The sequence below is a fragment of the Cyprinus carpio genome, chromosome A5 (assembly GCF_018340385.1).
Source record: "Cyprinus carpio isolate SPL01 chromosome A5, ASM1834038v1, whole genome shotgun sequence".
In the NCBI taxonomy this organism is placed as follows: Eukaryota; Metazoa; Chordata; class Actinopteri; order Cypriniformes; family Cyprinidae; genus Cyprinus; species Cyprinus carpio.
In genome coordinates, this window is record NC_056576.1 from 30,472,342 (window position 1) to 30,487,262 (window position 14,921).

Here is a 14,921-nt window from a genome sequence, read left to right on the forward strand (position 1 = left end):
AGATACACAATGGGGTTTTACAGAAGAGTTGTGAACATAGTGAGGACGTGATTATCCATAACTTGGGGGGAAACGAAGAAGAAGAACCTAGAGAGCAAGAGGCGAGAGATTTAATACAAACGTTTGCGCATACACGTCATGCAACATTCAAATCGTTTTCTTTCATTATATTTATCACATTACAACGTTAACTACCGCTTGGCATTTTTTTTTTCAGATGTTCTTTTCTGAAATCCACGTGGGACCTCGCAGGGTTGCCTTGGTTCAGACTGTGACCCCGTCATCTGATAGCCTATGCCATCGTAACAGCAAAGACTTGAGCCCCTATTGGTCATTCTCACTTCCGTTACACTTTTAGGATCACCGCGCCACCTCGCGTCACTCTCCAGCGCTTTCGGGATCGGACGCGCATTCGTTCGTTCTTTAATTCAATCATTCCACAGCAGAGGAGCGAGCGGCCTCGATCGGTCTACAGTTTCCAGCTGTCACATATTGTTTTATGGAACTAGTAGATATGGTAAGGACCGCCATGTTCACTTGTAATACATGTTTTACTTGACGAGAACATTAGAATCCCCGTGGATGCTGAGCGCATCTAGTACTTCTAGTACTAAATCACATCCGAGCCTAAAAACACTACTTTTATTTCTCTACATTTGTTTTGCAAGCATTATATGCATTTATGTTTTGTCTATCTATTAAGGTTTAGATAAATTCAGATTATGTACTGACTAGAACATCACTGCAGTTAAACTCTGTAAACTCAAAAAAAAATGTTTTGTCGGCTAAACTAACAGATTTTCTTTATGATGTTTTATAAAGTTTATCTAAATTGATTGGTTTTATTCAAGTTTAAAATCATGTAATAAAAAAAGCAATTGTATTTTTAATGTAATTTCTATATCAGAAATAACCTATTGTTACCTCATGTGTGAATTATACAACTGTGAACACTCTTCTCATTGCTCATGCTGTGGCATTTCAGTTTAATTCTATACACTGTAACTGTTCATGCTCTGCTGAGGAAGCCAGGTTACAAAGGTTTGATGTCAGGGTAACCTGCCACCAATCCAAATGACCTGAAAAACTCCACATGTTGTATGTGTTATTGTGTCGGGCACATGAATCAGTGTGGAATGGAAGGTCACTAAGACCGAGCAGACACAAGTCTGCATTCTCCATACATCTTCAAGTGAAAACCGCACTTTTGTATTTCTGCTCTTTTCTTGTTTTTCAGAACCACTTTGAAAAGATTGACAAACTATTGAATACTTTAGTGGACAGCCTATTTGGGGAAAGAGGTTTGCACTTTTAACACTTTTCTATGCTAATGTTATTAACTGTGCCATTGCAAATAATACCATGTAATTTAGTACCATGCCGTTATCTCGTGTGTGCTTTAATTCAGTGTCAATAAACAAAAATCGGCACACTGCCACTACTGCTCTCAAAAAACTTTGTTATTGAGAGCAGTAGTGGCAGTGTGCTGATTTTTGTTTATTTACAGTGAAGTGCTCCATGTGATCGAGCACCTGCCTAAAGTTTTTGGATGTGCGCATATTACACTTTTTTTGTTTGCTTTAATTCGGTAAACAATACACAGTCTGCTCTTAGCATGTGCAGAATCAATATTTATTATATATTCATAAACATGTCTATGTACAACAGAAACTTAATCATGTATTGTAGATGTTTAATGCATTTTGTCAGAGGACAGAGTCACTCTGCACCAGGTCACAAAATAGCCATATTAGTAATATAAATTCTACCAGAGGACCATCAGCATTCTTTGAGGAACCTGCAAAGAGAAGTTATGTATATGTCATGAACTGTCAATTCACCTGCCCCAAAATGAATTACAAAGAATTATGCTGCCGTTTACATAACCCTTGGAAGTCACTTTTTTAATGTGGATATTTGAATTCCCATTCACACTTCTCTTATACTCCTACTTTTGGGTGCTGTTGGCATGCCAGAAGTGGTATACAGAGCAGCCTCAGGAATACAAATACTCCTTCATCCACTGTGAAATATTAACCCATTCATTTCTTTTTCAAACCGATTGTCCCGTGTTGGACTGCTGAGATGTTGGAGCCTATCCCAGAAAAAAAAAAAAAAAAGTTTCTGTGTTTCTTTGTTGGCCGGAGGCTGATTAAATGCAATAATGAATAAGGATTTCTATCTATACATTTCTGCAGCCACACAGCCATAAAAATGGTATTGGTGCATTCCAAAGAAAAATCTAATTTGGCTGTCCTTTTGTTTTGCTGTGATTTGTCAGGTTGAGAATAACATATAACCCACAAAAAAATAAATAAATAAGTAAATAAAATAAATAAAATTTGGATGACACCTCTGTGATAAAACTAATGCATTAAAATTACTTATTTAATCTATTAATATAGGAATCCACTTCCCACATGGTGAGTCAAATGTTCAACATTTATTTAACCCTTTGGTGCTCCGTGGTCACTTTTAATAAAATATTTTCAGGTTCAGGCATTTTCAGTTTTTTTTTTTTTTTTTTTTTTTTTTTTTTACAGTCATGGTCATACATTTGATTTAATACTGACACATGGTTTGCCTGTGGCTGACATACGTGATATCTCATTTTTTGATCACAGACAGATATAACCAGTACTCTACCAACCCAAGCACATTGGTCTCACATCTTAACTACATATTTTCATGATGTTTTTTTTCTAAAATGTATCTGGAGACTGACAAACCTCTTCAGACTTTCTTACTATGCTCTAACATCTAACATCCACCGCAAGGAATCCTGCACTGGATCCCATTTTTTTGCCATTCACAATGGAGTGAATTTGAAGCTGGTTTCCATTCAGGCATGCAGAGAAATCACTCCCCCTTCTCCCCCCAAAGATTCTCTTCCCTCTTTTTCAGTCACTGAGTTTTGGTGACAATAAATGAGTTGTTCCCATCTCTAACTGGAAGCTCTGTGGTGGATCTGTTATCAACCAGCAAATTCACATTAAGGGAAAAGAGCTACTACTAGCCACTCATTTTTATATGGTCCTTCAAGCTGTAATAGTCAGGTTTACTCAGTGGCTTCACTCTCCCAAGGCTATACCCCGAACCCATGTCACCACATTTTCAGTTACATCCTACATTGGCTCCTGGTAAAGAGGAGGGCCCAGCTGGCATCACTGAACCATCGTTACTTCGCAGAGGGTCTGATAATTCTCTACAGTGGTCTGACAATGAACCATGGGACACCGAGACCAGGATCCTAAAATGACAAATACAGCAGCTACAGATCCAGCTGGAGCAGCAACAGCCTGCAGTACAGTTTCCTTCCTCCTCCTCCACCCCTATGCGGCCCATACTCATGCTATGCAGTTTGCCCAGACCACAGCCAGTGTCTCCACAATTCAGATCTAATGAGTCAGATCAGTCTGATCGCAGTTCTGAGGTCTCCCCAGCTCCAATAGTTGTTCAGAGAACAAAGCAACACTCCTCCTACCATCCTTCACATCTGAACCAGCCAGGTGGGATGCTTCAAGGGAGGAAAAGGCCTATCACTCCAGAACTGAACAACCTCACAGACATACATATTATGCGTCATATATGAGCCAAGGTTCCACAACTCTGCCACAGTTTGACTCTATCCGGCACGCTCACGTACCATATCGAGCATTAAGCCCAGTATCTCCCCCTGAACTAGAGCAAATATACCGAGTTCCAGCCCCTACTATTTGAGACTTTTAATCCTAGACATCTTAATCCTAGAAAATTCTCACAGCTCAAGATAGCCCTGGAGAACATTCTCCCAGGTACGGCCATGGAGAGATTTAAATTCCAAATACTCAGTGAGGATTGCAGGATGCCAATCCCCACTCTTCTTGATCTCTTAGATGGCTGGAGTATAAAGTGTAGGAGGACACATCAAGCTTTAAAGGGGTCAGTCATCAAGGATTATCTAGTGTGAACATGAGGTGATAAGAGACACTAAGCCATCAGCTTAAAGTGCCCACATTCTGCTTGGCACAGAGAAAGCACCTCCTGTGACAAAGATGCCATTCTCCTCCAACAAACCCACACCACTTATTGCCCTTACCATGACCACCATAAACACTCCCTCAATAATTGCAACAACTTTAAGCAGCTTACTGCTGACCAGAAACAAAACTGGATCAAAGACTGTGACAGATGCTGGCACCGTGGGTGGAATCATCATGTTTCAGAGTGTAACCTGAAAATGTACTGCAAACCATGTAATTGCTGGCACCTGATTGTACTTCATGACATTAATCTCAGGAGTGGAGATTTTCCAAAGACTACTCCAGATGACAGTGATGCTGCTACTGCCTGCCTCCTAAACACTGACCAGTGGCCATCAGGACTCATCTTGGCTGGACTTTACAGGACCCAGTGTAACACAAGATTTCTGGACAACAATGTCTTTTCACTTTAATTACCATCAGAAACCACATTTTTCAAATAAGTGGAGAGACTCTGGTAGACAGATGTGCTTGCCTCACCAAAGTGAGAAGATAAGCACAAGATCCAGCCAAGAGCAGGAAGCAGTGGTACTTCTGGAGAGCAAAACAGTAAGGGTAATGTTGGATGGTGCTGCACATTTTGCAACTCCACTTTCAAGTGTTAAAAAAACATGTTCTGTGTTAAGAATACTGTTCTCCCACAGTATTCTTAAGCCATTGAGAGGAGGCTGGTGAAACATCCAGAGCAAGTAGCTGCCTATACTGCAGAGATCCAGAAACTGGAGCAGTTAGGTTATGCGATCAAGATGGAACTCAGTGCTGAAGCATGATCAACCAAATCCTGAAACATTACCTATCACATGGCACAATGCAATGGGAAGAACGGGGTGGTATTTAATTTCTCGTTTCATTATCAGGGTCAAAACCTTAACAACTCTTTCTCCCTGGACCAGTGTTAGGGTCACCTTTTCTCACAGTGCTGCTCAGATTCAAAGAGCATTCCATCTCTATCAGCAGTGATATTTGGGGGATGATATAACAAATCAGATTGATTCAGGAATAAAGACTGATTTTGAAATTTCTCTGGAGAGATCAACAGACACCGGTGAGCTCAGGGGCGGCAAGCTGTACATTCATGGCCAAAGGTTTTGGCAGTGACATCAATTTTGTGTTTTGCAAAGTTTGCTGCTTCAGTATTTATACAAACCCGATTCCAAAAAAGTGGGGACACTATACAAATTGTGAATAAAAACAGAATTCAATGATGTGGAAGTTTCAAATTTCAATATTTTATTTAGAAGTCAAGTCAAGTCACCTTTATTTATATAGCGCTTTAAAAAATAAGTTGATTTTAAATTTCATGGCATCAACACATCTCAAAAAAGTTGGTACAAGTCCATGTTTACCACTGTGTGACATCCCCTCTTCTTTTTAAAACAGCCTGCAAACGTCTGGGGACTGAGGAGACGAGATGTTGCTGAAGTTTAGGAATAGGAATGTTTGTACCATTCTTGTCTAATACAGGCTTCTAGTTGCTCAACAGTCTTAGGTCTTCTTTGTCACATCTTCCTCTTTATGATCCGCCAAATGTTTTCTGTAGGTGAAAGATCTGGACTGCAGGCTGACCATTTCAGTACCCGGATCCTTCTTCTACGCAGCCATGATGTTGTAAATGATGCAGTATGTGGTCTGGCATTGTCATGTTGGAAAATGCAAGGTCTTCCCTGAAAGAGACGATGTCTGGATTGGAGCATATGTTGTTCTAGAACCTGAAAATACCTTTCAGCATTGATGGTGGCTTTCCAGATGAGTAAGCTGCCCATGCCACACGTACTCATGCAACCCCATACCATCAGAGATACAGGCTTTTGAACTGAGCGCTGAACTTGGGTTGTCCTTGTCCTCTTTAGTACGGATGGCATGGCATCCCAGTTTTCCAAAAAGAACTTCAAATTTTGATTCGTCTGACCACAGAACAGTTTTCCACTTTGTCACAGCCCATTTTAAATGAGCCTTGGCCCAGAGAAAATGCCTGCGCTTCTGGATCATGCTTAGATATGGCTTCTTTTTTGACCTATAGAGTTTTAGCCGGCAACGGCGAATGGCACGGTGGATTGTGTTCACCGACATTGTTTTCTGGAAGTATTCCTGAGCTCATGTTGTGATTTACATTACAGTAGCATTCCTGTATGTGATGCAGTGCCGTCTAAGGGCCCGAAGATCATGGGCATCCAGTATGGTTTTCCGACCTTGACCCTTACGCACAGAGATTGTTCCAGACTCTCTGAATCTTTGGATGATATTATGCACTGTAGATGATGATAACTTCAAACTCTTTGCAATTTTTCTCTGAGAAACTCCTTTCTGATATTGCTCCACTATTTTTCGCCGCAGCATTGGGGGAATTGGTGATCCTCTGCCCATCTTGACTTCTGAGAGACACTGCCACTCAGAGAGGCTCTTTCTATACCCAATCATGTTGCCAATTGACCTAATAAGTTGCAAATTGGTCCTCCAGCTGTTCCTTATATGTACATTTAACTTTTCTGGCCTCTTATTGCTACCTGTCCCAACATTTTTGGAATGTGTATCTCTCATGAAATCCAAAATGAGCCAATATTTGGCATGACATTTCAAAATATCTCACTTTCAACATTTGATATGTTATCTATATTCTATTGTGAATAAAATATAAGCTTATGAGATTTGTAAATTATTCCATTCCTTTTTTACTTTGTTGGAATCGGGTTTGTAGATTATTTTTCCACATTTTTCTATGGTATACTGAAAAACAATGATATGCATATCATAAGTTTTAAAGGTTTTTCCTGGCAAAAATTATTTACAGTGTTGACCCTTGTTCTTCATAACCTCTGCAGTTCGCTCTGGCATTCTGGATATAAGCTTCTGGCCCAAATGCCTGACTGATGGCGATCCATTTTTGCCTTATTAGTTCTCTGAGTTGATCACAATTTGTGGGCTTCTGCTTGTCCACTTGTCTTTTGAGGACTGACCACAGGTTCTCTATGGGATTGAGATCCGGGGAGTTGCCTAGCCACTAGGGGTGGAACGATAACCAGTCAGTATTTGGTGTGACCACCATTTGCCTCAAGCAGTGCAACACATCTCCTTTGCATAGAGTTGATCAGGTTGTTGATTGTGGCCTGTGGAATGTTGGTCCACTCCTCTTCAAAGGCTGTGCAAAGTTGCTGGATATTGGCAGGAACTGGAATGTATACGCCGATCTAGAGCATCCCAAACATGCTCAATGTGTGAGTATGCTGGCCATGCAAGAACTGGGATGTTTTCAGCTTCCAGGAATTGTGTACATATACTTGCAACATGGGGCTGTGCATTATCATGCTGCAACATGAGGTGATGGTCGTGGATGAATGGCACAACAGTGGGCCTAAGGATCTCAACACGGTATCTCTGTGCATTCAAAATGCCATCAATAAAATGCACCTGTGTTCGTTGTCCATAACATACGCCTGCCCATACCATAACCCCAACGCCACCATGGGCTACTCAATCCACAATCAGCAAACCGCTCACCCACACGACGCCATACACACTGTCTGCCATCTGCCCTGTACAGTGAAAACCAGGATTCATCCGTGAAGAGAACACCTCTTCAAATTGTCAGACGCCATCGAATGTAAGCATTTGCCCACTCAAGTCGGTCACGATGACGAACTGCAGTCAGGTCGAGACCCCGATGAGGATGATGAGTATGCAGATGAGCTTCCCTGAGTCGGTTTCTGACAGTTTGTGCAGAAATTCTTTGGTTATGCAAACCGATTGCTGCAGCAGCTGTCCGGGTGGCTGGTCTCAGATGATCTTGGAGGTGAAGATGCTGGATGTGGCGGTCCTGGGCTGGTGTGGTTACACGAGGTCTGCGGTTGTGAGGCTGGTTGGATGTACTGCCAAATTCTCTGAAACACCTTTGGAGATGGCTAATGGTAGAGAAATGAACATTCAATTCACGGGCAACAGCTCTGGTGGACATTCCTGCATTACTCCCTCAAAACTTGCGACATCTGTGGCATTGAGCTGTGTGATAAAACTGCACATTTTAGAGTGGCCTTTTATTATGGTCAGCCTAAGGCACACCTTTGCAATAATCATGCTGTCTAATCAGCATCTTGATATGCCACACCTGTGTGGTGGATGGATTATCTTGGCAAAGGAGAAGTGCTCACTAACACAGATTTAGACAGATTTGTGAACAATATTTGAGAGAAATAGGCCTTTTGTGTACATAGAAAAAGTCTTAGATCTTTGAGTTCAGCTTATGAAAAATGGGGGCAAAAACAAAAGCGTTGTGTTTATAATTTTGTTCAGTGTATATATATATATATATATATATATATATATATATATATATATATATATATATATATATATACAGTAGGTTGACAACCAAAATGGGTAATACCGCCGCACGTACCGCCGCCGCAGGGCCGCGGCGTTAACTGCAAGTCAGTCACATGTTAAAGTCATTCGCAAAACTACCGCCAAGTGGCACAAAGGGACGAATTGCGAAATGAATGTAATTGTAAAATGAAAGGAAGACATTAAACAACAATAACATTATAATATACATTATAACATCCTTAAAAGCCATTCAAAAATAGGATAGTCTTAGGCTACAGTCTACTAATCAAAAATTTAAAGAAAGACCTTTACACAAAGGCTCTTATGCATGCTATTGTTATTAAAGAGTCATTACATGTATAGCTAGGCATATATATATATATATATATATATATATATATATATATATATATATATATATATATATATATATATATATATATTACGGATTAAAAGCTAAATGTTTTCATTTCGGTTCTTTCTTGGTTAAAAAAAATAATAATAATAATCTTCAGGTTCCATTTGCAGAGCGAAATTAGAACGGTGCAGCATTTACAAATAATTCTTATTCACTCTGTTATTATTCTTGATTTTTCAAACTGCTAACACTTTGCATTTTTGAATTATGCCTTTACTGTGTGACCAAAAATTGTGAATTGTGAATTTGATCGCGCTAGTGCCTCGCACACACATATTCATTGGAAACAGCAGTCGTTCACGAGCGCCAGTAGCGGGCCACTGACATATTTGTGCTCATTATGATTTTTTTTTCGTAGATACTGAAACACGTGTGAAATCCAATGCCTACTAGCTTCAAATGGGCAGCATGTTTGGATTTGTCCCGAATGAGAGAGATAACCTTACCTTATGTATCGCTTTAAATTATTTTTAATAATTATTATTTTTTGTTTATAAGCCTATATTATTATATACTGCAATTATATTTATCATTAGAATTATATATTTGTAATTCTTGTTCTGTTCTGATAAATTTGTTGAATTTAAAGGATTTGTTGTAAAGTGAAGGGAACTAAAAATATCCTGTTGGTATAAGCATTATTAGGCCTGCCGTTATTATTTCTGAATGTAATAAAATGCAACTCTCACAAATGTAATTTATTTTTTAGCATGTTTAAAAAAATGCAGCAAACAAAAATAGTTGATTAATCGGTTAAAATGTGTTATTGTGGGTTAACTAATATACATTATATACTTAGGAACAGAGTATGGGCCTAATCTAGGCTATGTTGTTAACTATTTACAAGTTTCGTGTAGCTATAATTTTATCCAGCTTTATTTTTCCATTGCATCCGAAAATGACTTTGTGCATGCGCATTCACTCCGCGTGCTCAAGCTGCCTCCCGCGATGCTCAGCTGTGGACGATTTCAAAATGTTTGATATAAAGGTTGCTGTCACATATTATATACAGGAATTGTTCATTAAAAAAAAAAAAAAAAAAAAAAAAGTCTAAATATATTGTTAGTTTTATGCTAACATGCAATCAAGGTCTTCGGATACTATATAAGATAGGCTACAAGTTCATTTAGGCTATTTAACATGCACTGTGATATTTTACCATTTCAACTTATAAACTTCTTAAGATTTTAAAGTCAGTTTAATAGTATTGAGATTCAAGTTGAATATGGTATTAAAAAAAAAAAAAAAAGGTTTTAATTGCTTAAATTATTTCTATGAATTAATAATATGTTATCATGATTTTTTCATCATATAATTTTTTAAGAGCTGTATTCGTTTTCAATTTTGGAAACCAAGCACACACTTTTAATCACTCACATAGCTCTAACAAGGTTTTATTTTTTTTATTTTTTTTTTGAGGAACCTGCAACTGTCAGGGGAGTCACATCATCATTAGGGTTGCAAATTAACTTCAGAAATGGAAAAAAAGGGGTAATAGAGGTTCTTTCTTTTATTCTTTATTTATAATGTTTATTCTTGAAGAAAATAAGTATTTACTCTTTAAGAAAATAAGGGACGATCCAAATATTTGTAATGTACAATAATATAGGCCTATGTCTGTCCATTGGATTTTAAAGCATGACAACTGAAGGTCTATGAAACATTTTTATGATGCATTTTTTTTAACAATGGCACTTAAAGTTTTCAACTAAAATATTATTTCAACCATATAGCCTGTGAATAAATAAAATGCATACTTTTCAAAGAAAGAACACTTAGAGAGTGTAGGTTGCTTCTGGTGTTTGGATTTCTACTTAAATATAATGAGCTCCAAGTTTAAGAATAGCCTACGGGGTTATTTTATTTTATTTTTATTTATTTTTTTATCTGTATTTAACAGCATTAGCTCAATGAAATACATCTTTCTTCAGGTAGACTGAATGTTTTCCCACCTTGCTAAATGTTGGGCTCATGATCAATGAGTTGTATTCGCCTCAAATTGATTTTATAAAATCCAAAGTGGACTGTGAAGCTGGGTCAGTTGGAGCTCATGCTCGCTGTGAAGCGGGAGCAGTTGACGGAGGATTCCGCTTGGTCTTAAAGCCTTCCTCAAACGTCTACGTTCACAAACGTCTATGATTTTCTCAAAAATAATGATTAATTATCAATTGAGAATTTGTTATTATTTTGGTCTAGTGATAATAATAATATGGGCTGCGAGAAAATAATGAATAAAAAGAGAACGGGTGCTGTGAGTGCAGGCATGTTTCAACCCAGTAACATGACAACACTCTGTTCCTCACAGCCCAAAAACAGACCAAATTCAGTTCAGCTGGAGGGGGTTGGGGTTTTGGGGTAGTTATGTATAGCTTGTGGGGGTCGAGATAAAGGTGTGAATCTCTTGGTCTTTCATGCGGACAGTGTCTTATGAGGGTTTCAAACTTGCAGAACAGGTTTTTAGATCATATTGGTTTTAAAACAACTTTAAAGAAAGGTTTGATCCACTTCAAATGTTGACTACTGTATAGCGCAATAAAGTTTATAAGTTATTATAACTTAATTTCAGAGGAAGTTGCCTTAACTAAAAAAAAAAAAAAAAAAAAAAAAAACCCTGTTGCATTAGGGCTGGGCGATAGGCCTATGGCCTAAAAAAAAATCCCAGATTTCTTTCACAAAAAAATCTGATTTACAATTTAAATCGATTTTTTTGCCTCCGTACTTAAAATCAATATTCAAATGACAAATAAATTTTTCAAAACAAGTTTTAATTTAATTCTTTCTCATTTACCAGTCAAATGTATAACTAAAACAATATGATAAAAAAAAGCAGTAGCTAATGTTATTACCTTAATGTTGGAAAGAACTTTATTTGATTTATTAATTTATTTTTTTAATTCTAGCTCATCATGCATCTAACCATCCACTCTGCGTTAAGAGCTGTTTAGATTAAAATTGGCAACTCCGCAGTGAGTCAGTGTCATGGACGGAGGACAAAGCAAGTGTAAATATATTTTCTAGTCTATATTTTCATCTCGTTATGTCACTGGTTTAGGTTATGTATTTATTTTTATTTCTTATATCAATTATTTGTAAATATAGCAGACACTGTCTAACCGTGTCTACACCGGACGGTCTTGTTCATTTCGTCAGGCTAAACATCTCTCTCACTCGGCAGAACAATTTCCCCTCTGCGCTCCGAGCATTTAATAATCACTCCGCTCTGAGTTCATTGATACCAGAAACACTGCTCCGCACTCGCTCCGTGGCTAAAGTTGAAATTAGCCTATAAAAATAAAATAAAAAATAAACAAATAAATAAAATAACAGGAGAGTTTCAAAGGGGGTTAGGCTATTGTGTGCAAACTTTTTTTCATACCAAACGCCAAACTAATAACATTGTCAGCATTAAAAGGTATAATTGCTGCTTTCTGCTGTGCAAATTTTGTTTGTGATGTAAACAACAGTACATTTTCGTCAGTTATTTTATCTACAGATCAATGTATTTCTTACAGATTTCAAAATCAGTTACAGATGAAGCAGCACTGTAAAATTACATTTGTTTGAAAGCATTATTGCGACAGAGACTGCGTGTGAATGTGCTGTATCTGTTTAAATCATGCTTTAACCCGAAAATAATCAGTAAAAGGAACAGACAAACTCCTTGAGAACTAGCCTGTAACGCTCGACTATTGCAGTCATAATTTTTGATCAGAGAGAATATCTGAATCAAGCTATAGCTAAATATGTTTATCATGTGAATTCTTGCTGTGCAGTTATATTACGGGCTGTTTGCATGAATTGTATTCGTGATGGAGTGGTGGTGGAGCCTATTGGAGTGAGTGAAAACCACGACGCTCCAACTTTAAAAAAATCTGCTCCTCGCTCCAGTCAGAATCACTCCGCTCCACTCATACTCTGCTCGGCAGCGTGTCTCAAACGCACGGGGGAGGGTTGAGCCCAATCAGAACTACGGGAGCCCAGAGTGGAGCGTCTGCGGTTTTATTTTGTTGCGTCCATACAATATTTTTTAAAGTGTGAAATATAAATTTTCACAGAATGTAGCCTATTCATGAACAATATATTGAAGTTTTCTAAATCCCAAACAGACTGCAGACATCAGTAAATTATCCGTTTATGAACATGTTTTATAGGCTTTTTTTTTTACAGACGTAACAAAAAACACAAGAGTTTTTATATATTTTGTAGACTTTATGTGATTTAAAATGCACAAACCAGAAGCACAATATCTGCAGAGAAGGGCTTGCCATTCTCAAACCATAAAATATAAATTTTATTTAAATTTTCGTTTTTGTGTTTCAGAGGAAAAATCAGTGTTAAGGCATCAATATATTCCACGCTCAAGCACATGCATTAAGTTTGCCACAAAGCACAGGCAGAAGTAGCCCAATAATTGTGAAAAAGGAGACATTTTAATTATTTATTAATAAACAAATGTTTTCTTGTTGGCTGCAAGTTGAAATTCACAGTGCTGATTCTCTCCACATGGATGCGCCTTTAGAGAGAAATGCAACCTTCACAGATTACATAATGCTTTCGTTCTGAATTGATTCATTTAAAAGACATTTCAAGCTTTCTGTAGATATATTTTTCATGTATGTGAGACACCACAATTTTCAGTTATTTCATTATCAGGAAAAAAATCACTTGACCGAGAGGGCGCCTCCCTGTCATGCATGCGTAATAATTTTCGCACAAACACTTGAATATGAATAATAATTCACATTTTGCATATGCATTGCAAAGCAAATATTTTTTTACATGCAACTATCCTAAATAAAACCAAACAAGATTTGTAATGAAGATAAAATATGTAGACAAATAAGAATAAATGCTGCGAGCACTCAGCATCATGCGCGCCGAGCAAATCTTGCACTGAAATTTTAAGGAATATTATACAAAACTGCATTTAAATGCGGCTACAATTTATTTATTTATTTGAATTTTTTTTTTTACTTAAATTACATGAAAGCAAGTAAAGAAGACTCCCGTTAAAATCACTGAAGTTGTCAATTAATGAAGCTCTTTTTTACATCGTGTGCATTTCGAGAACTTGACTTTAATCATGAGGCCATTTTATTAATCAATCCATTCTTTAGAGTTTCAATGATTTAGTTAAATTGTGCAGGGCCGGGTTTCCTGATAACGATTGATCTTAGCGCTTAAGAGAGTTTTCTACGAGTGATTTTACGAACGTTCGTTATTGTTTCACGTGCGTTTCCCAAAAATGCTATCCAGTATGTTGTGCTTGGCTGAATACCTCAAGCATGTGACGGAAATGTTACGCCCCTTAACATATTGTGATGCCCTGTCTGGCCGGAGCAACGAGACATAAACATAAAACCCATTATAAAGGTGATATAAACATGATTTCTAATTGTGTCCTCTTTTGGAAGGCCAAACAAAGTAGTTTCGCTTTCTCAGAGAAACAGAGTCATACACCACGGCATTAAGTGAGCCAGAGGCCGGAGGCCTAGAGTGAGCCGCGGCCTAGAGTGAGCGAAGGCCGGCTTAAGTGAGCAGAGGCAGGTGGGCTTGAGAACGGTGCGGTCGGACGATTTTATGAAGGAGTGTCAGTTGGGCTTGCAGCAACCACATGTGACAACCCCGGGCTGGACTCCGCTTCGTCCACAGTGAAAGCTGATTGGTGGCGACAACAACAATACTACAACGAGAATAAAAGGTACACCTTCTTTCTTTGCATGAACATCTGGGCGGTGTCATGCAAATCTTCCCACATAGTGACGTAGAGATGTGGGGGCATGTTAGAACGAGCCGTTTCAGGGGGTTGTGGACAAGTCTTAACTTTTATAAAGAATATCTCTTTGGATCTGAGACTTTAGTCTTTGCAACTTTACAGATCTTCTTTATGCACCAAGAGCTTGTAACACTCCAAAGAGAAAGGAAAAATTAAAATCGCATCATATGACCCATTTAAATGTGAAATATTTTTAGTTATATATAGTCAGTGAAACATTTTTCAGTGTTTATTAAACTTTGTTAAACACCTTTGCTAAAGCATTGTCTGTTGTCTTAAAATGTCTCGAATGTTATAATATCTCAAAACTGCCCAGAACGCAAATAGAACCTTATAATTCCAAGGCGACAAATTATTTAATATGCATAATAATAATAATAATTATGTG

The 14,921-nt window shown here is 37.9% G+C and overlaps 1 long non-coding RNA gene across 1 annotated transcript; it reads left to right on the forward strand.

Annotated features, from left to right (window-relative positions):
• Nucleotides 1-332: 332 nt before the first annotated feature.
• On the forward strand, nucleotides 333-14,450 carry LOC122145083. Its single transcript, XR_006160121.1, has 3 exons — nucleotides 333-517; nucleotides 1,238-1,301; nucleotides 14,200-14,450. It is a non-coding gene; the product is annotated as an uncharacterized LOC122145083 (long non-coding RNA).
• The last annotated feature ends 471 nt before the right edge of the window (nucleotides 14,451-14,921 follow it).